This window comes from Macrotis lagotis, chromosome 1 (assembly GCF_037893015.1).
Source record: "Macrotis lagotis isolate mMagLag1 chromosome 1, bilby.v1.9.chrom.fasta, whole genome shotgun sequence".
Taxonomy (NCBI): domain Eukaryota; kingdom Metazoa; phylum Chordata; class Mammalia; order Peramelemorphia; family Peramelidae; genus Macrotis; species Macrotis lagotis.
The window spans coordinates 338,681,676-338,706,436 of record NC_133658.1 but is presented as its reverse complement, the minus strand read 5'-3'; the positions used below and the strand labels follow the sequence as shown (position 1 = coordinate 338,706,436).

Genomic DNA, 24,761 nt, shown 5'->3' with positions numbered 1-24,761 from the left:
AACATGTCTGTTATATAAAGGACTGAATGATATTAATAGCTTATATTTCTAGAACACTTTAAAGTTTAAAATGTGCTTTTTTCACAATAACCTCATGATACAATTATTTCAAGTATTATTATTCCTATTTTTATATCTTAAGTAAGACTCAGAGTGAGTACAAAAGAGATGACCTTGACTGAGATCACACAAGTGAGTTTCACAGCTAAGATATGAACAAATAATTAGTCATGATTTCAGTCTAATCCAATTCAACAAAAAACAATATCAAGTACCTACTATGTACCCTCAAGTAAGTTATATACCTCATGGATAGGAATGATTTTAAGCAGATAAACATACACATAAATCTGTATACATAGATATATCTATATACACATATAGAAATGTGCATAGGTTTATCTGGTTACATGTAGATAATACATGTATATATATTCAAATAAATATACGGTTAAAATTTATTTACTTATTTGATTTTAAAAGTACTTAAAAATAGTATCTTGTTTGATTCTAAAACAACTAGGGAGGTAAGTGCTTATCACCATCCCTATTTTATAGATGAAGAAAATGAGGCAACAGACCTTAAGTGATTTGCCTAGGGCCATAATAAGACTCAGTGTGAACTCTGGTGTTCTTGACTTCAAGTTCGGCACTCTATCCATTTATGGTACCATCTAACTACTAACAGCTACATCTATCTATCTATCTATCTATCTATCTATCTACCTACCTGTCTGGCTGTCTATGTGTGCATCCATACATATATGCATATGTAATGCTTTTGTTTAATTATATCTATATTTATATAGACATCATATTTCAGATATGCATATACGTATATATGTGATATGTGTGTATATGCATATATTATGATGTGAAAAATTTTTAGAAGATGGTGCTTTATAAGCTATTCCTTGATGGAAGCTAGGAAGTCTAAAAAAGTATCTGTAAGAAGAGAATTTAAAACTCTTGCCAAGATGGAGGAGAGAAGACAGGCACTGTGCTAAGATCTCCTGGTTTCTACTCTGAAATAATATGAAAGAAATCTCTTAAAAGAAATTCGATTTACAAAACCCAGAAAGAGAAGTTAGGAGAAGAATGCCTACCAATAAAGTCTGTCTCAGGGGACTGTGGGTGAACGGGGAGCAGACAGCCAGTGTAGGTAGGCAGTGGCAGGGTGAAGTCCAAGGACTAACCTGAGAATAGCCACAGAGGCTTTGACTGTGGGAGCCACAGTCCAAGGTCACAGAAGCTTTGGCTGTGGGAGCAGCAGTCAGTAAGATGAGCTCCAGCACAGAGAGTTGCAGAGTGCAGCAGGACATCAATTCACTCCACTCAGGGCCCTGAGCTCTATACTTTCAGTAGAGCTCTCTTCCCAGAACAAACACAGTAACAGTCACCCCCATCCCTCCAGGTTCAGGTGTGGGTAGCCAAGTTCCGTCAGCTGAATAGGGAGGCCCACATTGTTCATGGATAATTCATACCCTGCTATTCCCCCCATCCCCTCCAGGCCTAGGAATAGGGTCTCAAATCTAGGCCACAGACACTCCAGAGAAAATAACCAGCACACCCTACTGGCCAGCCCACTTAGAGTTACTAAAGCCTCTAGGGTTTTCAAAACCAAACCTCTGTGATCCAACTCCTCCCCCAACACAAGATCCTAGGAAAATGAAAAAAAGGCCAGTGAAAATGTGGGTCCATAGAAAATTGCTTTGAAGCACAGATCCTAACCCAGAGAGATATATAACTTCTGAGGAAAATATGAATTAGTCTCCAGCCCAGAAAGACTTCCTAGAAGAAACAAGGAAAGAGTTTAAAAATCAATTGGAAAAATTAGGAAAAGAAACTCAAGAGAAAATTAACACCTTACAAGAGAAAATTAACATCTTGCAACAAGAAAACAAATCCTTGAAAAATACAATTGGATAAATACAAAAGAAAATAATTCTCTTAACTCATCAATTGGGCAAATGCAGAAAGAAAATAATTTTCTCAAAACTACACTTGAGCAAATGGAAAACTCCTTCAAAAAAGTAGAATTGACCAATTGGAAAAGGAGTTGCAAAAAGTAAATGAAGAAAATTCTCTTTAAAAAGGGGAGGGGGGATCTGTGGAAACTAATGATTTCATGAGACAATAAGTAGCTGTTAAATAAAATCAAAAAAAAAGAAAAAAGAAGAAAATGTAAAATACCTCATTGGCAAAACCACTGACCTTGAGAACAGAACCAGGAGAGACAACATAAGAATAACTGGGCTTCCTGAAAACATTGAAGAGGAAAAAAAAGCCTAGACTTAATATTACAGGATTTAGTGATGAAAATCATGATATCATGGAAATAGAGGGCAAAATAGTTATTGAAAGAATACATCATCCCCTCTGGAAAGGGATCTAAAATGAAAACACCAAGAAATAGTGTAACTAAATTCCAGAACTATCAGATAAAAGAGAAAATCCTGCAAGTAGCCAGAAAGAAACAATTTAGATACCAAGGAGTAACAGTAAGGATTGCACAGGACCTGGCTTCATCAACATTAAGGGAACAAAGGGCCTGGAATGAGATAATCCAAAAAGCAAGGTTACTTGGAATGCAGTCAAGAATCCACTATCTGGCAAAATTGAGCCTTTTCTTCCAAGAGAAAAGATGGACATGTAATGAAATAGGATACTTCCAACTCTTACTGATGAAAAGACCAGAGTTAAATGGAAAATTTGAATATCAAACAGGAGACCCAATAATCACATGAAAAGGTTAAAAAAAAGGATAAATAAAAAAATGATACCCAATAAGATGAAAGTGGATATATCCCCACCTGGGAGAAAGATTCTCATAACTCTCAAGAACTGTAACTTTATTAGATAGAATATACTTGTCCAGAAGTGATGGATATTCATGACTTATCTGTGACTCTGATAGAATGATTTAAAAACAATATCTCCTTTAAAAGGGGTGGACAGTAAAGAGACAGGAAGATGCAGGAGATTGAATGGGATGAATCACAATACATAAAGAGGTACAAAGGATCTAGTGTAATAAAGGGGAAGAAAGGAGGAGGTGAGAACTGCCTAAATTTTACTCTCATCAGATTAAGCCTAAAGTTAACATACACACACTAAATTAAGTTGAGAAACTCATCTTTCAAGTATTAAAAGGGGAAAGAGGGAGGGGGGAGGAAAAGAGGAACTAACAGAAGGAAGAAGGGGCAAAGGGAAAAGGGAAAAAAGGGAGAGGGCAAATACACTGAAGGTGGTGATAGAAACAAAATACTGAGGAATACGGACAAAGTGAAAAAGGGGGGAAAATATAAAGAAGAGGAAGATAGAATGGAGGGCAATAAAGAGTTAGTAATTTAAACTTTGAATGTGAATGGGATGAACTCTCCCATAAAACTTAAGCAAACAGCAGAGTGGATTAAAAAACAGAATCCTATAATATGCTGTTTACAAGAAACTCATTTGAAGCAGAGAGATACATACAGAGTAAAGGTAAAAGGTTGGAGCAAAATATATTTTGCATCAGCTGAAGTGAAATAAAAGCAGGAGTCTCAATCTTTATCTCAGACAAAGCAACTGCAAAAATAGATCTCATTGAAAGAGATAAGGAAGGAAGCTACATCCTCCTAAAAGGTACCATAGTCAATGAAGCAATTTCAATACTAAATATGTATGCACCAAGTAGTATAACATCCAAATTTTTAGAGAAGTTGAATGAGTTACAGGAAAACATAAACAGTAAAACTCTACTGGTGGAAGACCTCAACCTCCTGTTCTCAGAGTTAGATAAATCTAATCATAAAACAAACAAGAAAGAAATCAATGAGGTAAATAGAATGTTAGAAAACCTAGACATAATAGACCTTTGGAGAAAGTTGAATGGGGATCGAAAGGAATTTACTTTTTTTCTGCAGTACATGGCAATTACACAAAAATTGACCATATGGCATAAAAACTTAATAATCAAAAGCAGAAATGCAGAAGTAGTGAATACATCCTTCTCAGATCATAATGCATAAAAAATCACATGCAATAATGGGCCAGGGAGAGAAAGAACTAAAACTGATTGGAAACTAAATAACCTCGTTTTAAAGAATGAATGGATCAAGCAACAAATTATTGAAAGAATTAATGATTTCATCATAGATAAGGAAAATAATGAGACAACATACCAAAATTTAGGGGATACAACCAAGGCAGTTGTTAGGAGATATATTATATTTTAAAATGCTTACATGAATAAATTTGGGAAAGAGGAAATCAATGAACTAAACATGCAACTAAAAAAATTAGAGAAAGAACAAATGTAAAACCCCCAATTAAATACCAAATTAATAAAACTGAAAGCAAAATTATTTAATTAATAAATGAAACCAAGAGTTGGTTTTTAAAATTAATAAACCTCTGGTTAATTTAATTTAAAAAAAGTAGAAAACCAAATTACCAGTATCATAAATGAAAAAGGTGAACTCACCACCAATGAGGAGGAAATTAAAATCACAATGTGGAACTATTTTGCCCAACATATGCTAATAGATTTGATAATCTAAGTGAAATGGATGAATATTTACAAAAATTTAAGTTGCCCAGTTTAAATGAAGAGGAAATTAAATGGTTAAATAATCCTATCTCAGCAAAAGAAATTCAACAAGCCATTATTGAACTCACTAAGAAAAAATTTTCCAGGCCCAGATGGATTCACAAATGAATTCTATCAAACATTTAAGGAACAATAGGTGAAAAACAGGTGAGGCCAGAACTCTGCCTAACTCTTTCTATGACATCTATTTGGTGCTGAAACCTTAAAACAGGAAAAGTCAAAACAGAGAAAGAAAAATTATAGATCTATCTTCCTGATGAATATAGATGCAAAAATCTTAAGTAAAATCTTAGCAAAGCAATTACAGTAAGTTAATCACTAGGATAAGACACTATGACCAAGCAGTATTTATCCCAAGAATGCAGGGTTGGTTCAATATTAGGAAAACTGTTATTTAATTAATGATAACAATAACAAACCTATCAGAAATCATATGATTATATCAATAGATGCTGAAAAAGCCTTTGGCAAAATACAATACCCCTTCCTATTAAAAATACTAGAGAGAGCATAGGAATAAATGAATTGTTCCTTAGAATGATAAGCAGTATCTATCTGAAGCCATAAACAAGCATTTTATGCAATAGGGATAAGCTAGAGGCATTCCCAATAAGATCGGGGGTAAAACAAGGGTACCTGTTATCACCACTACTACTCAATATTGTATTAGAAATGCTAGTTCCAGCAATAAGAAAAGAAAAAGAAACTGAAGAAATTAGAATTGGGAAGGAAGAAATAAAACTCTCACTCTTTGCAAATGACATGATGGTATGTCCAGAGAATCCTAAAAATCATCTAAAAAACTACTGGAAACAATTAACAACTTTAGCAAAGTCACAGGATATATAACATAAATCCTCAGCATTTCTATTTATTATTAGGAAGATACAGCAACAAGAACTTGAAAGAGAAATCCCATTCAAAATAACTTCAGACAATATAAAATATTTGGAAGTCTATCTGCCAAGGCAGTCTCAGAAACTCTATGAAAACAACCACAAAATACTTCTCTCATGAATGAAATCAGATTTAAAAAAACTGTGCAAATATCAACTGCTCATGGATAGGCCAAGCTAATATAATAAAAATGATAATTCTACCTAAGTTAAACTACTTATTTAGTGCCCTACCAATCAAAAGTACAAAATGGAGAAATAAAAAGTCAAGAATTTCCAGGGATTTAATGAAAAAAGTGCAAAAGAAGGTGGATTATCCCTACCAGACCTAAAATTATATTATAAAACATCAGTCATCAAAACTGAACCCAACTTCACTTCCTCCAGGATGCCTTTACTGATTGTTACTGGGATCTGTTCATCCCTGGGGACTTTTTTCCCCCCATCAGTAGGGATATGGTCTCAGAATAAGAACAGAATCCCACAGGGCTCAGAACTGGGAACATCCTTATATAGAAGATTTCAAAGCAGGGAAGAGCCTTAGAACACACAATAACAAAGCTAGGAGGAATCTTGGAACACAGAAGGTTAGAACAGGGAGAACTCTTAAAACACAGAAGGTCAGAACAAGGAGGGATCTTGCAACCTAAAATGATAGATCTAAGATGGACTTTAAAACATAGGTCATTCAATTAAGAAGTCTTTCTTAAAAACCTATATAATGTCAGATCCAAAAAGACCCTTAGAACAGAGGTTGCCAGAGCTGGGAAAGATATTAAAACATGTTAACCCTGGAAGGGACCATAGAACAAAAAATATCAGAACTAGCAAGAATATTAGAACACAGAATAGATTTCCCACTGAACATACTAGAGTGATCCAAGAGTGGTTCAGAAGGAGATATGAGGAAAAGAAGGGAGAAAAGAAAAAAGTAGTTGGGTGGCCTTGCCATTTTTAGGTTGGGAGGGGTATGATGTAGCAGAAAGAATATCCATTTTTTTTACTTTTTGTAAGGCAATTGGGGTTAAGTGGCTTGCCCAAGGCCACACAGATAGGTAATTATTAAGTATCCGAGGCTGGATTTGAACTCAGGTACTCCTAACTCCAGGGCTGGTGCTCTATCCACTACGCCACCTAGCCATCCATTTTAACATCATAAGATACTAATTTTTGCTCTGTTGCATATTCTTTGCTCAACCTTGGACCAGTCACTAACCTGTCTGATCAAAAATTGAGAGTAGTGAATCAGTGGAATAGACTAGGTACAATAGCAGGAAATAATTATAGTAACCTGCTGATTGATAAACCCAAAGAGTCCAGCTTTGGGGATAAAAACTGTGGGAAAATTGGATGTCAGTATGACAGAAACTTGGATTAGACCAACACCTCATACCCTATACCATGATAAGATCAAAATGGATACAGGATTTAGACTAAAACACAATATTATAATCAAACTAGGAGATCAAGAAATAGTTTACCTGTTAGACCTATGGAAAGGGAAGCAATTTGCGACCAAGGAAGAGATGAAGAACATAATTAAAAACAAACTAGATAACTTTGATTACATTAAATTAAAAGGCTTTTGCACAGACAAAACCCACTGTAACCTAAATCAAAAGTAATGTGGTAAATTAGGAAACAATTTTTACTAGTATTTCTCACAAAACACTCATTTCTAAAATATACAGAGAACTGAGTCAAATTTATTTAAAAAAACAAGCCATTCCCCAATTGACAAATGGTCAAAGGATATGTAAAGACAATTTACAGATGGGGAAATCAAAGCGACTTTATTCATCATAAAATTCATACAACTCCTCATTTACTGTCAAAACTCCCATCTATTAGCTTTGCATTTGATGATGATTCATTGTATCAAATGGCTCTGACTTGCTCTCCTGACTGTGCTCTGGTCTAGTGTTAACCACAAGCTCTCCCTGGGCAAGTCTGGTGCATGAAAGTGAGCTTAGTCCATCCCGTTTCATGTCCTCCTTTGAAATCAGTCACTTCTTTTTCATCAGCAATTCGTCTGGCCTCATGCTGAAACATCTTTGTGGACACAGGAATTCCAACTGTCCTTTGCTCTTCAATCTATCTCTTCAATTCCCTCTCTAATTCAGGCCATTTGGCTGACTTGCCTCTCGTGGCCTTCTTCTATAATGGCATTTTCAGTTAAGTTTCTTCTTCTTCACACAGTCAGTTTGGGATTTTTTTCTCAGTTGGAGGAAGACCAAACTGACATTCAATAGCATGATTTCCATTCACTTTTGCAAACTGCATCAGTCTGAACTTGAATTCAGTACTATAGGAAGATCTTTCCTAAACCATTTCTGAGAAGAATGTGGCAAAACATAACCCAATAGACCCATAACGGATGCAAAACCATGAGTGCAAAAGCAACAAGTATGAAAAAAAGTGGGAAATGCAAGTAAAAAAAATTTATAATGAACACAAAAACAAGTGTGAAAAAAGCAGGAAATGCAGGTAAAAAAGTCTACAAGCACTGTATAAGATACTCCCAGTTTTTAGACCCTAAATTAGTCGCAAAAAGAGTATATCTTATACATGGGAAAATATGGCAAACTCCTTGAGGGCAGTGATGATTTATTTTTTTGCTCCTGCATCCCTGCAACCTCAACAAGTGCTCTCAAAAGGAATGAAGCATTTTATAGAAGGAATATGACACCTGTGTAGACACAGGACCAATTTAGGCACATCTAGACCTCTAAGTCCAGATCTTTCTACTAAACCACATTTGCTTCTTTGGAAAAAGTCCATACATAACCTCAAAGACTTGGTTCATGTTCTTGTTCTGACTGTGATCTAAGCACTCAGTTTGCTTAGCTATAAAATAGATATAGCAATATCTGTCATTCTTAGCTCATGGAGTGGTTAAAAGAATCAAAAAGAGGTACCACATGTGAAAGCCGAATTTCAAATGTAATATATTATAGCTGCCCAATTAGTTATAGTCTCCTTCATCTGTCCCTCTTACACTCTTTAAAGATTCTTTCTATACTTAGAGAAACCAAGGAAGGTATATTTACCTGCTTTGAAAATCAAACAAAATAACAAGTAAACAAAAAATAAAACCCTCAAAAACTACTTCACTAAATTCCTGAAGTCCTTCAATAATTAGTAAATTATACCTGGATGAGAGACAGAATCTTGCATTTGGACATCAGAACTGATTACATCTAAGCTAGGGTTCAAAATTTAAGAATGATACAGAGTTCATCTGCTTCTCATTCTTTCATGGCATTGTTTCAGGACCAAATGTTGATACTCAGAAAGCTGCCTCTGGCAAGGGGGAATGCCTAAGGGCTTCATTAAATTTGCCCTCTTCTGAAATAACACTGGAAGAGTTTCTCCAGTTAGGACACCCTGAGGGGTGGGGGAGACCCCAAATCAGCAAGTACCCTGAACTCTTTCTTGCATCCTTAACTGCCTTGCTTCTTCATATCACGTATTGCATTTGATGATCAAAATGCTATACTCATCCTCATCATTTCTCCCCCATCTCCCCCTCCACAAACACTTTCATCTTGCAACAGCTGATACAACTGATGGTATTTCATGTTTTGTTTTGTTTCCCTTCCTTTTCCTTTGTTAGAAGCCTCCTAGGGCAATGCCTCTTCATAGAGTCATGGTTTGGTCAAGAATGAAGTAGGGTTTATTTAAATCTACACAAAGATCACATGCTTCTTCCAGCATAAATAAATGATGTATGGATAAGGGTGTGAATATTATGGAGATTATGAATAACCAGAAATATTAGTTATAACTCAAGAGAGGATTCAGGACCTTGGGGAACTGACCCTATCACCAGCTCCATCCGCCCTATCATTAATCATCATCCTAACATATCTCACCCTATAACCTTGAATTGAAAGGGGATTCTAATACTTGTAATTGTCTGACTCCTCCAGTGAACCACCCATCCTCAAAATCCTCATCTCGAGGGAGGTACCGCCTCAGTCTTGAATGTGGGAAACCACATTACGTGGAACACACGTTCTTCCCTCTACAGAAGGGTTCCAGCCTGTATCCAAGCTCCACCCAATGGACACTACACCTCTTCTATGGCCTGAAGAGCTTTGAAAGACAATAGCTCCTTTTTTCCCCAGGGGCATTAGAACATCTGGAGAGGGGAGGTGGGTGGGAAAGCTTCAGGACCTGAGAACTCTTCCAAGAGCATGGAGTTCATGTCTTGAAATGCTGGCTCAGGTTAGTAGAGACTGCCTTAGTAAAGAAGGATGAAATTTCCCTACTGTGACTGCAGGTGACCTCATCTTTCCAGCACGCCCTCCTCTCTTCAGGAGGCATCCCTGAGGAGTAGTTTCCATCTTAGGGTAGGCCTTCAACAGTTTAGGAGAATGGGGGGAGAGGGGAGGAAAGGTCAGGGTACTGGAAGGGACCCAATCCAGACTTGCATTGGGTTCATCCCTGTCTATGACTCAGGACAGCAGCTGGAGGAAAAGTGAGTGGCGTGGCAAACATCAGATTGTGTCCACATTCCTGTACTGGGAAGTTGGGCTCCTATAATAGATAATATATATATATATATATATATATATATATATATATATATATATATATATATGTATATGTATATCCCTTAGCCCAGAAGAAAGTAAAAGATGTTCCTAACTAATTAATATAGGAGCTGTGGTTAACCAACTTAGGGTGATGAATTGATATATGAATTGTTAGCATTTATCAATGCATTATTTTTCAATTACAGTGGAGAGATGGTGTTGTATAAGTGGAAAGAAACAAAGATTGGGAGATGAAGCTTTAAATCTCAACTCTAATGATCTTTCCTTATGGGACCTTGTACACATCACTTCGTCATCATGAAACTACTTTCATTATCTGTAAAGTGAAGAGATTAGACTACAACTTTGCCCTCTGGTCTCTGTAAATCATATAGTTCTATAAAAGTTGAAACTGCTAGGGACTTTGGAAATCATGTAAGTGAAAAAACTGAAAAAAAGAATTGATTTGACCTACCCATGGTCTCAAAGCCAATCAGTGGCTGAGTTAGGACTTAAACCTACTCTTTTCTTTTCATTCTATGGTCTCCATGGAATCATTATACACACACACACACACACACACACACACACACACACACACACACCCCTAGAAATCTATACTAGGTCCAGCAATCTTTCAATATTGTCTGCAGAAAAACAAACAGATGTAAACAACAACTTTTAGTTACTTGTAAAAACCAACTCTGTTTTTAGGTTTTTACTTTATTGTGTGAAAATTGTCCAATCCCACTTTCCACTGGACTATATCATTCCCTCTTCACACACTCTGCAAGGACCAACACCCCAGCCTTTGGTAAAGGAGCTCTCATCCTATGAAGTGTAAAATGAAAAACAAAATACCATGGATGCCAATTTCCTGGATACAAAAAAGATTTTCCTTAGTCTCCTCTCCACAAAGTTAGGAGCTTTGCCCCAAGATGTTGAGCTTCGACCCAACTCTCAACAGGAGAGAACATGTTTTGTGTTTGTTTGTTTCCTAATAAAATGGAATTCAGATGGGTTAAAAGCATGGCACTCCCTGAGTCCAGACTCTCAACGTGCCCTCTCAGGGCCCATGACAGGGCTCAGGAAATGTTTTTTGCTTGACTGATAGCATTATACAGGAGAAAAGACCTGCAAAATCTTTTACCTCAGTGACTCTCCTCATTGCTTCTTCCCAGAACCAGAATAGTAGAAGGGAAGAGGGGCCAAGAAATGGAGAATATTACATCAATAAGCTGAGGAACATGGAAATGCTCATGCTAGAAAGAACCTCCTATCTATACACTCCCAGAAAAGGAATCAGTTTCCAGGTCCTAGATCTTCTAGTCCCCCTGCCTCATTTGACTAAAGAAGAAACTGAGGCTCACAGTTAAAATAATATGTTTAAAGTCATTTCAAATTGTGCACACATATATTTGCATACCCTTAAATATAAATAACTAATTATATATACATAATATAAATATAAATAATTATATATACATATAAATGACACATGTGTGTCTATATATTTATTTGATAGAGATGTAGGTATAAATGTGAATGACTGCTCTGGAACACTGTAAAGGAAGGGGGCCATGAAACATAGAATATTAAATCAATAAGCTTAAGAACATGAAAATGGTACTGCTAGGAAAAAACCTCTTTATCTATAGACTCTCAGAAAAGGAATTAATTTCAAGGTCCTAAGTTTCTATTCCCCCTCCCTCATTTGATTAAAGAAGAAACTGAGGCTCACAGTTAAAATAACATGTTTAAAGTCATTTAAAATTATGTACACATAAATTTGCACATCCATACATATAAGTAACTATTGTATATATAATAAGTATATATATGAATAATACATATATATGTATGTCTATATAGTTTTTAATAGAGAAATATGACTGCTCTGGAGGACTATACAGCCTGATTTCTCTTGCAACTTCAACATGTTTCTCTCCCCAACATTTCCTCCTCCACCAACACACAAAGCATACCTTTTATTGATGAAGAACCTACGAACAGAACAGTGAAGTGATTTCCCCAAGGTCTCCCAAGAAATCAAGGTTAAAGTAGGGTCAGAGTCCCTAACTTTTAAATCCCAATTCAGTTTTTTTTCCCCCTGGCCCACACTGTGCTTCATAATCACTCCCACTGGATTTCCCTAGGAAGGCAGAATGTCACAGTGGAAAGTGCTCAGGATTTGAAGTCAGAGCACCTGGGTTTATATTCCTGCTCTGACACCTACTACCTAGATGACCTTGCATGAGTTACTTTACTTCATCTGTAAAATGAGGAGAGTAGATTTGATCCATTGATCCTGTGAGTTCTCCTTCATGATGACTTCTGTTCCTGTCTGTAACAGGTAAGATGACCTTTAAAGTTCTGTTTATCTCTAAATCTATGATCCTATGAAATTCTCACCTGCAATCCATCATTGGATCAATCATTCATGAATTTATTTACATATTTCTTTCAACTATAGTATTGTCAAATTCCAAAGAAATGGGTCCTACATAGCTTGAGCCATATATTTGCAATGGAAACAGTGATAAGGAATCATTCTGAAATGCTGTGTGGATATTTGAGGACTGCCTGACTGCTGATGCTCTCTCCTAGTTCCTGTATATACTGTTCTGAGGGTTCCAAGATGCCAACTGTTTTTTTAACTTTAGAAACCAAAAGTGATACTTGCTAAGAATACACTTCATTAAGACTATTCAAGAAGTAGACCATATCCAAGAAAAGACCAAATCTTACTTGACTCACAGTTGAAAGGAGTCATTTCCTCCCCCCCCAAAAATTTAACAGACAAACCTCAGTTTTATGGAGATCAATGTTATAAGTTGAATTCTGTCGAGATTTGAAATATGGGAAACCTGGAATATTTAAAACATTCAATCCCTCAACAAGAATTTATTGAGCACTTAACTATATGCAGAATAGTAATGATCCTGTGGGGCTTACTGGAAAGAACAAAGGGTAAGAAGATAGGTTACCTATGATAAATTCTTAGCTTTGCTATTAATTAGCTGGGCAACTTTGAACAAGTTATTTAATCCCTTCTGCTTAGATTTACCTTCTTTGTAAAATGGAGATGATACCAAGTTAGGCAGCCATGCATATGCTTTCAATGCGGCAGTGCAGATATACAAGTTTGACCCAGAATTGAAAGGGATGAAGAAGAAAGTAAATTTTCTACTATATACCAATCATTCTAAGAGCTTTGCCAATATCATTACATCTGATTTCCTCACAACAGTTCTGGGAGGACTTATTATTATGGTACCCATTTTGCAGTTAAGAAAAACAAAGCAGATAGAAGTTAAGTGACTTGTCCAGGATTACATAGCTAGTAACTTTTAGTCCAGATTTGCACTCCAGTCTAATCTAGATTGCATTTGAGAAATTGTGGAGAGCTTTTGATGATCCCAAGCTGGTGTCTCCCAAGAGCAAGATAGAGAAGAAAGGAGAAAAGGAATGGGGGAAGTCCTGCATTGGGTAGACCCTTAATAATGGATTTAAGGAAGGATAAGAACAAGAATCACATAAGGTGGACAAGGTATAGATGGGTAGAAATTTTCACTGATAAAGTAAATAAGCATCTCAATAACTTCATGAATACCTCAATGCATCAATATATTAAAGTTCCTCACTGGACTTTTGTAAGACTTTAATAATACATTATAGTATATATTTTTCATGATATAAAATGCTTTCCATGCCCAATGTTCTCTAAGATTTCTCCTTTTACCACTGAGTATGAACTGAAGGGTGGTAATAGGAATAGGTCACATTCAATAACACTTTTAAGATTAGCAAAATGCCAAAAAATTTTTTAAAAGATTAGCAAGATGCTTTCCTCAAAATGTCCCTATCAGGTGGAAAGAAAGAAAGAAAGAAAGAAAGAAAGAAAGAAAGAAAGAAAGAAAGAAAGAAAGAAAGAAAGAAAGAAAGAAAGAAAGGAAGGAAGGAAGGAAGGAAGGAAGGAAGGAAGGAAGGAAGGAAGGAAGGAAGGAAGGAAGGAAGGAAGGAAGGAAGGAAGGAAGGAAGGAAGGAAGGAAGAAAATGTATGAGAAAACAAAAAATGTTTTATTACATGAAGTAACTTATGGCTGGCTAGATGTTAGTTAACTACTCAGAAAATGTGACTGAGTGAACTAACCAGCTGTGTGACCAAATAGAGAATCATATTGCTTTTAATCTCATATAGTAAGTAGCTGGGTACATCTGGAACATTTTTTTTTGAGTTGTAATTCTATGAACTCCTTTTAGGACTTGTCATCTCTTGTTTGAATAACCAAAGTACTTACACAGAAATTAGACCATAGAGTCAGTTAGAAATGATATTAGAGGTCATCTAACCCACTCTCTTCTCTTTCCAGTTTCACAGAAAAGGAAACAGAGGTCCAAAGTAGTTTCCTTAAGGTCATACAAGGAATAAGTGGCAGAACAAAGTTTTGAACACACATCCTCTGATTCAGGTCCATCACTTTCTCCAAATACCAGACTGCCTCTACAAGGCTCAGATTGGAAAGAGTTGATCCTTTTAGCTCATAGTATCACATAATACCAAAAAGAGAGGATCTAGTCTAACTAACTCATCTGACAAACTAGGTCTGGTGTATCCTACATTATCTTGATGAAATTATCCTTGCAAAAAACTCACAGAAAGTTGTAGTGCTGATCAATAAGATTCACTCTTATGAGATATACTCTTGAGATTAAAGAGGTTGGTTTCTTCAGAGCTAAGAGTAAGAGATCCAAGGCTATAACCACCTGCCTCCTGCTTTGAAATCTCTGAATATGTGAGAAAGAGAAGAGTAAGGCAACTGAAATGATGCTGAGGATAAGGGGCTTCCTTTGCAGTAATAACCTATGAGTTGTTGTACCCTTGTTGTACTCTAACCATTCAGTTCATTAATCTCCAATTCCATGACCTGTTCTTCTGCCAAGTCACAACCAATACAGTGACAGACATACTCTTGATTTCACCATCTCCCACAATTGTTCCAGATATTTGTTCAAAAACTGTGAGATTCCCTGAAGTAATCATAACCTTCTGTCTTTCTACCTCTCCCTAAGGTTTACCTCTCCTAAACCAATTTTTCATCCTCACCATAGCCTATACCTCTTAATATTTTCTCAGGCTGTCATCACTCTTCTTATACCACATTCTTCTCTTCCCAGGCTTGATCCTATAGCTAACTGCTTCAACTTCATAATGATCTCAATTCTCAAGTTCCTCTGTTTCCTTATCATATCCAGACTCCATGTAACCAGCCCTCCTACCTCTCTTGAGATGTACTCCTACAACACTAACCACTAGTGTCATGTTTCAAACTGGATGTTATATTCACAAACTCAAACTCAACATAGCTGGAACAAATTCATTTTATTTCCCCAAACCTACCCCTCTTCAAAGGTTCCCAACATCTGTATAGGGTACCACCAACCTCTTATTCTTACAAGTTCACAACCTTGGTGTTATCTTTTATTTCTTAGTCTCTCTCATCCCACATAACCATTGCTCCCAAATATTGAGATTTTTGCCTCCTCAACACCTCTTGCATCTGATTCTTTCTGCCTATTCACACAGTTCATATATTAATTCAGGTCTAATTGGTCTCTCAGCCTCATGTCTTTCCCTATTCTAATCTATCTTTTACTTAACTGCCAAATAATTTTTTTTTTCTAACATGCAGGCAAGTCTAACAACCTATGACTCTTATAAACTCTAATGACTCCCTATGGTCTCTAGGAAGAAACAGAAACTTTTCTCTTTGGCATTTAAAACTTTTCACATTTGCAATTTTATTACACAATTGTTATCTTTCCAAACTCTACTATCTGGCCAAGTTGAATTTTTTACTGTTCCTCACACATAAGATTTCATTTCCCATCTCTGTGTCTTTGTACTTGATTGTCCTCCATTTCTGACATACATCACTAAAAGGTTTTTATTTCCTTCAAGATTCAATGCAAACATCATGCTCTGCATGAAGTCTCTCCTGATCTATTTGTGTCCCTCTTACCCAAATTACCTTGTATTATTTCAGGGATGGTTCAATTTTGACTTTGTAATACCAGGAACTAATAAAATTCCTAGCATATAGTAGGTACTACAAGATGATAATGTACTGATTATTTGACTGATAAGAAACCAATTGATCTCTTCAAATTGAACTTGAGAGATTGATGGATATAGGATCATCTTCCAGAGGAAATGGTGACCACAGGACATCCCTAGTGGGTTCAGGTGAATCATACTTTATAATTAACTTCTCTACTTCATTCAATCATAATATTTATCCAGTTGAATACAAGATATAGTGATTACCAAAGATATCTTGAAGAAAACTGATTCAGTGAAAGCTTTTTTCAAAAATTTATCTAAATTGTGATGATTTTGGCCGTGAATCTGAATCATAACTAGAAGGCTCTTAAGTCTGAGAGATCATAATTGCCTGGTAAAGATGAGTATGAGTTGATCAAAGCTCTAGAACTAGGAAGACCCTAGAGACTTCAAAGGAGTAACTTGGGGAATAGCAAATGTCAACAAATTTTGTATATTGGTATGGAGAATTGAAAAATTTTGGAATCATCTTCCTTAGGCTCTATTGCAACCATGGGTCAAGGCTACAGGGGACCTGAATTCTATTCCTAGAATAATTTTGGGCAAGAAATTTCTATGAGTTTTCATTTCCTCAACTGAAAAATGGGGGCCAGAATATCCATGCATATGTTGAATAGGAGTGTCATAAGGCTAGGGGAAGAAAATAACAACAAGAAGAAAACTATAAAGCACTAGAGAAATTAAATGCAAGCTACCCCTCATTGACCTGAATCACCATCCATGTGTTAGCTGTGCTTGGTGGGGGGATGGGGTAAGAATTCTATAGTTTAAAAAGGACAAGCTCTGTGGCAGGGGCAGGCGCCAGGAAAGATTAATGGAGGAATTAGAGTTACTCAAGTTTAAAATGAAATAACTTCCCAGAGGTCTCCTAAACATCGAACTGGGTGTCCATTTGTCTTCTTAAACACAAACAACAGATCTTTGAATCAAATCCTCCCACAGGGGACATGACGGGACACCCCCCTCTGGCTCCCACCTCCTACCTATGTAAGTATTTCTCCAGATGCCCAAACCATCATTTATCAAGTGTCTGAGTGGGGAGAAGCTCTTTAAGTACACAAGGGAACTGAGGGAAGGCTGTGCCTGTCCAAGTCCTGAGGGGAGGCATGATCATCAGAATCAAGCATCTCAAAGGTGAAAAAAACCTAAGATGGAGCACAGTCCTACATTTTATCCAGTTCAGGAATCCTCTCAATGGCATCCCTGACAGGTGGCCCAGTCAGTCTATAAGTATGAACACTTCTCGTGGAGGGAAGCTCACTCTATCAAGAGGCAGTTTATTCTGCTATTGGGCAGTTCCAATGATTATAAAGTTCTTTCTTATTGTTATTCTTATGTAGAACTTCTACAACCCGATTGTCTGGAATTTCCAACCTTGGTCCCACTTCTGCCTTTTTGTTAAGTCAATAACAAACATTTATTCTAGGGCAAGGAATTCTATCTTGGAGGGAAGCTGTCTATTAACACCGTTGCTCACCCATGAATTTGAATGAGAAAACTCGACCTTTATCTTCACTAACTTTCAATTGAATATATATTAACATGTTAACAAAAACAACAAATATTATTCAGAAGAATTTGCCCATAAGATTCACATGACACAAAAGTTTAGATCTCTTATTCTAAGAGAATAAAATAGAGTCAATTCAAGACATAGAATGGAAGAGGCAATGTAATTTAAGTTACAGAACACTGTATTTAGAATCAGAAGACCTGTATTTTGATTTCTAATTCTGCTACTTATTGATGTGGCAATACAATGTTGTAGTTAGGATACTGAGCTTGGAAACTGAAACATGGATTCAAATACTATATCAAACATTGCAAACTGTGTGGCCTTAGATAAGTGACCTGATATCTCTAGTCCTTGATTATCTTCATCTGTAAAAACAGACGATGGCGGGGGGGTGGCTAGATGGCATAGTGGATAAAGCACCAGCCCTGGAGTCAGGAGTACCTGAGTTCAAATCCAGCCTCTGACACTTAATAATTACCTAGCTGTGTGGCCTTGGGCAAGCCACTTAACCCCATTGCCTTGCAAAAAACTTTAAAAAAACCAAAAAAAACCAAACAGATGATAGGACTTCATACTTCATAGCCTCTAAGATGCCTTCTAGTTTTAAATCTATCATCCTATAAATTGTGTAATGTTGAGATTAATTCCCTCAATCTCTTGAAGCCTCTGTTTACTCCTCTGTAAAACTGTGTGAGACTAAATGATTTCTAAGCTTCTGATTACTTGTGTTCAAATCACTGAACATGTGAAACCCTGGAAAAGTTACTAAGCTTCCTTGGTTCTCAGCTTCCATATCTTTAAAATATGATGTTGGGCTAGGTGACCTTTCAACTCCACACCCTGTTATTCAATAATGGATAAAAAAAAAACTGTCTACCATATGCCAAGCACTTTATTCGACACCGGAAACTGCACCTTCTTATCTTTTTCCCTTGGTCTTTGTCATGGTCGTAGACTGATTTTCCTATAGCCTTTCTCCATATTTCTGAAAGCTTTTGTGTCTTTCGGGTGGCCTACACTGACTATTGACACTGAAGATTAATAACAACAACAATAAGAAAAATACAATTATACAGCACTTTAAGCAGTAAAGTACTTTCTCTGCAATAAAATTATATTTTTTTCAGATGAGCAAAAGAGGTGAAGCTTCAAATAATTTGAAGTTAGAAGGGACTTTAGAGAGACTATCTAATTCAATGCCTTTGCTTTAAAAGATAAGAAAATTGAAACCTGGAGAGGGAAAAAAAGATTTTCTTGGGTCATTCAGCTAATACATGCAAAGCTAGGACTCTTCTGACTTTGACTACAGTGTTCTTTATCTGACACCAAGCTTGTTGGGCAATTGGATAAGCTCAAACATGACTGTTGTAGGGCCATTCAAAAGCAAACATTGTTAAAATAATTCAAAAGTGACAGAGAAATGAAGAATTATTAAAGAGAAGTCAAGGGCACATTTGTAGGCCCTGTGATCAACTCCATGAAGTTTAACTCCCAAGGTCTCTCACTAGGATTGTACAGGGTTGATATGTAGGCAGAGCAAGTTGTTTGGTATGATGTAAGGGACACAGAAAAGACTACCTAAAATAACTCCTTATCAGGGGAGTCACAATAGCTGAAATTCCACCATTAGAAACCTCCTTTAAAAAAATACTCCCAGAAAAGTAATACCTTAAATTGATTTATATTAAGAAAATTATAGAACTTTAAAGCTGAAGGAACATTCTAGGACAATAGATGAGGAAACAAAACCTAAACAAGGTAGTTACTAAAATGTAGTTACTGAAATATCTGTGGTGGTAAATGCCTTTAATAATTGTTACTGAAGAAGCTGAGTCTGATGGATCACTTGAGATCTAAGCTGATTAGTAAGTCTGGTCTGTTCCGTACTCTGCTAAGAGCCAAATCTTCCAAAAGTCAACAGGTCTATATCTGGCCTTACTCTAACTATAGTAATTATGCTTCCTTCCCTATAAATAAATGTACTACCTAAACATTGTCTCCTTACAAGTGTAATTGCTTATGATGTAGTCCATGTGTATTGTGTATCTTTATTGGGTTACCTCAATTATAATTCTAATATCCCCGTGTTACATCATTTAAGGAAGTTGTGTTGAACTGCCCTATGAGATGCTTGAGGTCTTTAGCAGAGGGAAACTGAAGGGTTGGGTAATGAGTTTCCTGTATCACAGGATCTCAATCAAAAACTGAATCTTTGAGCCCTAAGGCCTTTTACAATCTGGCACCATATTAGCTTTCCAATTTTGTCTTTTTCTGTTCTCCCCATCTTGAACCTTTCACTTTAGTCACACTGATTTCTTCCTTGTCTGCCATCTGTTGTATTCTCATTTATAACTACTAAGTGTTTTCTCCTTTCATCCAGACTTATACAAATTCTACCTATCCTTCAGGGCCCTACTCAAAACCCACCTTTCTCAGAAGATCATCAAACCTTTCCTGACCACAGCAGTCCTCAATGTACTTCATGTTAACTCCTATTCATTTATTTCAATAACATTGCATATGAAACTTCATTAGGAATTCTAGATGGACAGAAAACTGCAAGTTCATTAGGGTCAGGAATCTTGCCATATATAAACTTTGCATTTCCCTTAGCATAAGACAGCTCTATACAAAATAGGTATTTAATAAGCATGTATAAATGACAAGATGCTTCCTATTTTCTATGTCCTTAGACATAGACACATATGAAGAGGGTTTTATCTACTTCCAGACTATATTAGGTAAGGCAAAAGAACAAATACACACACACACACACACATACACAAATATTCTGAGGCTACATGGCATAGTGAGGAAAATGTTGGATCATATGTTTGAAGAAAAGAATTACACATCAGAATCTAATGCTAACTAGTTTTGGCACTATGGACAAGTCACCTCTCCTCTCAGGGTTTCAGTTGCCTCATCTGTCAAATGCAGAGGTCTGAGCTAAATGATCTGTAAGGTCCCTTCCAGATCTAATGGTCTATGTTCTAGGCTCTATTGTCCCTTCCTGCTTTGAAATATCAGAGTAAATCTAGTGATGCCATTTTTGATGGAACTTGCTAGGTGTGTGCTATTGTATTAAAAGAAAACATAAATATTACAACCTAAAAGCTTATCTAGAAGCTACACACTCATTTTAAAGATGAGAAAACTGAGTCCAAGAGAAATTAAGCAATTTACCAAAAACGTTTCAGGGAATAACAGACACAGGATTTGAACCCAAATTCAAATTCAGTACTCTTTCCACTACAAGAAAATTATTTGTAAATCTCCTTGGGACTCTATCTCCATTTCCCCTTATTTTTCCCCTAGCATCTAGGAATGAATTTTTCCAAAATAGGACTTTTATAGCTAGTGCTGCTTGATACAGAGAGGATATTAAAAGTCTAGTTTCAAACCTTTCAGTCAGGATTCCTATTTTCTCTTGTTAAAACTATAGCTATAATGTAGAGTTAGAGCAAGGGCTAGAGAGAATAGACATAGAGAAGGTGGAGATAGTTCTCTAAGCTTCAAGTGTTTCACATAGAAATGGCTTCATTTAACATCTTTGGGGAGAGAGGGCAGGAGGACATCAATAACAACAAAACTTAGAAAGTTGAGAGTTTGCGAAAGAACCCCAATGAAAGTATTGTAGCCCTTTCTCTTCCACCCCCTCAGGCTATCTTAATATAGTCTCTCCTAAACAAAGTACAAATTTCAGCTGAGCCAAGCTCTGCAGCTTTAGGGTGTGTGAGGGCCATTTAGCAGGTGGAGGGAGGAGGTTGCATGCATTAATCAAATTCTCCATTATAAAGATTTTTGTTTTGCTGGGTTTTTTTTTCAGAACCACAGCAGAAAGTGTAATTAAGGGCTCTCTTCCAGCTGTGGCTAAAGAAATAATCTTTTCCCATGCGTTCACTGGAATAGACTGTCTAGTGCAAAGCAACCTATCTCCAACGCCCATCTCGGTGGTTCCAGAGCACATCTGGGTTCTTCTCAGGGGCTGGAGGCAAGGATCTAGAGGCATAGATAGGTAGTGCCTCAGTCATATACTTCAGCACCAGAGACTGTGGGTAAGTCATGTCCTCTTTGGAAGAACTGCTTTTTTTTCCTCTGTAAAATAAGGAAGTTAGATTAGAGGATCTCTAGGTCATTTCCTGATATTCTGAAATTATACCTTTATATAATCTTTCAATAACATTATCAGGATAAGAAGAAGAAAAAATATTTAGTGTGTGTGTGTGTGTTTATTTTTTATTCATGGGGGAGGGCAAGTACAATTTAAAAGAGCCCAAAAGTAGTGTAACTGAGGCACTTTGACCTGGAGCAACAAAATAGTACTACCAGGACTTGGAAGATGATAGAATTTCAAGTTAGAATTTATTTTAGAAATCATCTAGCCTATCCACTCCTTCCTTTTAGAATTGAAAAAGGGGGGGAAATGAGGTCCAGAATAGGGAAAGAACTTGTTTTGGGATCTAGAAAGGATCTCAGAGGTCACCTTAAATATAAACAACAATTAGGACCTTGTCCCTAATTTTACATTTCAGTAAACTGAGGTCCAAATAGTGACTTGTCCAAGGTCTCATGGTGACAAATCTGGATTTTGAACTAAGTCCTCTAAATCTATGATTCATTTCACTGCATTAGTATTACCTCCAATGATGGTCATGGAATAGATGATTTCTAGTGGTCTTTAAGGGACCCTTACTCTTAATTTTATCCTTTTCATGAAATTCCACCATTAGAAAAAAAATGGTATTTTGGATTAATCATTGACCTCTCTTTGATTCTCCACTGAAAATGCAATCCAAATTTCCTTGGGAGCAGCAATTACATCAATGAGTTTGTCATGTCCATTTCATTAAAATACTTAGATAGGCATCAGGAATCACAGAAATTTAGAATCATGGAAAGCTAATGCTAAAAACCAGAAATGGAAAAAATCAAAGAAATGTAGCCTAGCATGCTCATTTTACAGTTGAAAAAAAGCCAAATTCCATAAAATGATACATTTAAGGTCACAATGCTAAAGAAATTAGCATCTGGAAATGGAAGGGATACTAAAGAGCAGATATTTTCACTAATTGTCCCCCATGCCTGGAATTCCCTTTTCCTGCTTTCTGTCTCCTATTTTTCCCTGACTTCCTTCAAAATCTCAGCTAAAAATCCCAACTTCTACAGGAAGTCTTTCCCAATACTCTTTAATGAAAATCTCCATTTATCTTGTATGAATCTTTCTTATACATAGCTGCTTACGTATTTTCTCCTTCATTCCACTGTAAGTTTCTTGAGGGCAGGGATTCTCTTTTGCTTTATTTTGCATCCCCAGCACTCACCACTAATAACACAATAATAAATGCTTGTTGACTAACAGAAATGGGTTATAGGATGGAGGGGCAAGGTTAAATCATAATTTTAACAATAGAAGATAGATTTAGCCAGAATGGTGAAGAGGGGTCAAAGTATAACACTCCCAATAATCTGTTCTATGAACTCTTTGCTACTTTTAGTACCCAAGATTCAGTAGAAAGTGAATTGAAGTAAGATGACTTGGGTTCTTACCCAGGCTCTACTATTTAACACCTGTGTGACCAAACATAAAACCAAGATTGGATGGGTAGGAGACAGGAAACCTAGAGATACAAAGGTCACACAAGGAATGAGAAGATAGAAAGAAAGATCAGGGTTTGGGGGAGGGGGTTGGAGAAAGTGACAGTCACAATGGTCTGTGTGCTCTTGGGGCTGTCTCTCGAAGGCTTAGCCCCTCACACTTGGTGGTCATATTTCCATTGGCTGGGATTGTTTCCAGACCTGGAGCCGGCCCTGTCCCACCCACAACCACCACAGGCTGGCTCAAACGAAATGCCTAATCAATTGCAGGCTCAGCACTAATAAGTGACTCTAAAAAGGTCTGTCATTTTTGGTTCAGGAAAAAATTGGGGGCTGGGGTGGGGGTAGGAGAGAATGGGAGGAACTAGAGAAACTAAGAAATAAATCTACACAGGTTCTTAGAGGCTTTACTGAAAGGAGAGGAAAGAAGGGAGGGGGATAGGGTGGTTTCCAAAATCTGCCCTTGAAGGCTTAACCTTATTCAAGGGACTCAAATTCCCAAGTACACCTGTAAGGGTAATAGTGACACCCAGTGGCCAGTTAAATTCCCAAGGTAATGATTGTCACACATTTGGTTCACAACTTAGAGTGAGATCTAGAGATGTTCTTTCTAGCGTGTGGACTTTTTTGTACATCAGAATTTCATGAAGAAATCATACAGAAAAAATTCTATTGGCTTCACTTAGAGAAATAGCCCCTGAGTTTAGGAGGAAGATCAGGCCTATCCTTCCATGAATACAAGAGCATTTTCTTTTGAACAACAACAAAAAAGGTTATGTTAGTCTAAGGACTGAAGGGGGATAGAAGGAGGATGGGTGGTAGGAGACACTAAAATGGGAGGGGAAGGAAGAATCTATGAATCATAAAATGTTAGAACTGGAAAGGACTGGAGAACATCGAATGATGAACAGTCATTAGATATTAAAGCTGGAAGAGAATACATGCAGTCTGATCTCCTCATTTTGCAGAGGAAGAAAGTAATAGAGACGTGACTAGTCTGAGGATACACTGAAAGTTAAAAACATAGCCACATCTTCTGACTAAATTCAGAGGTTTTGACATAACAAGGTGTCAAACACACTACCTGGAATGAAACCAGCAACACTCCCAAGTAGAAGCCTAAATAGACAAAAATGTAATTGGGAAATATTTTATAAATACAATAGAATATAGATGATGTTAATATGTGTTTTTTTAAGTCAATGTACATTCACAGGGATTCTTATGGATGGTTTAGTGCCTCCCATTTCTATTTGAATTTGAATTTGAAATCACTATATTATACCATCACTCTTTCTTGCAATGAGCAGAGACATGAAGAAGGTGATATGTAGAGACATTGGAATCAGTCAAGTCTTGTGGATATACCTTATTTGAAGGTAAAAAGTCAGAAACCTATTTAGGTTCAAGGATCATAATTGGAATGTAGCCCTAAAGTATAACATTTAGAGCTGGTAGGGACCTTACAACCATTTAGTTCAACTGTCTTATT

General features: G+C 36.7%; 1 protein-coding gene across 3 annotated transcripts in view; it reads right to left on the bottom strand.

The window, feature by feature from the left end:
• ASTN2 (astrotactin 2) overlaps window positions 1–24,761 on the bottom strand; it is a 1,297,121-nt gene that overhangs the window by 349,763 nt on the left and 922,597 nt on the right. The gene's annotated exons all lie outside the window — the stretch shown is intronic.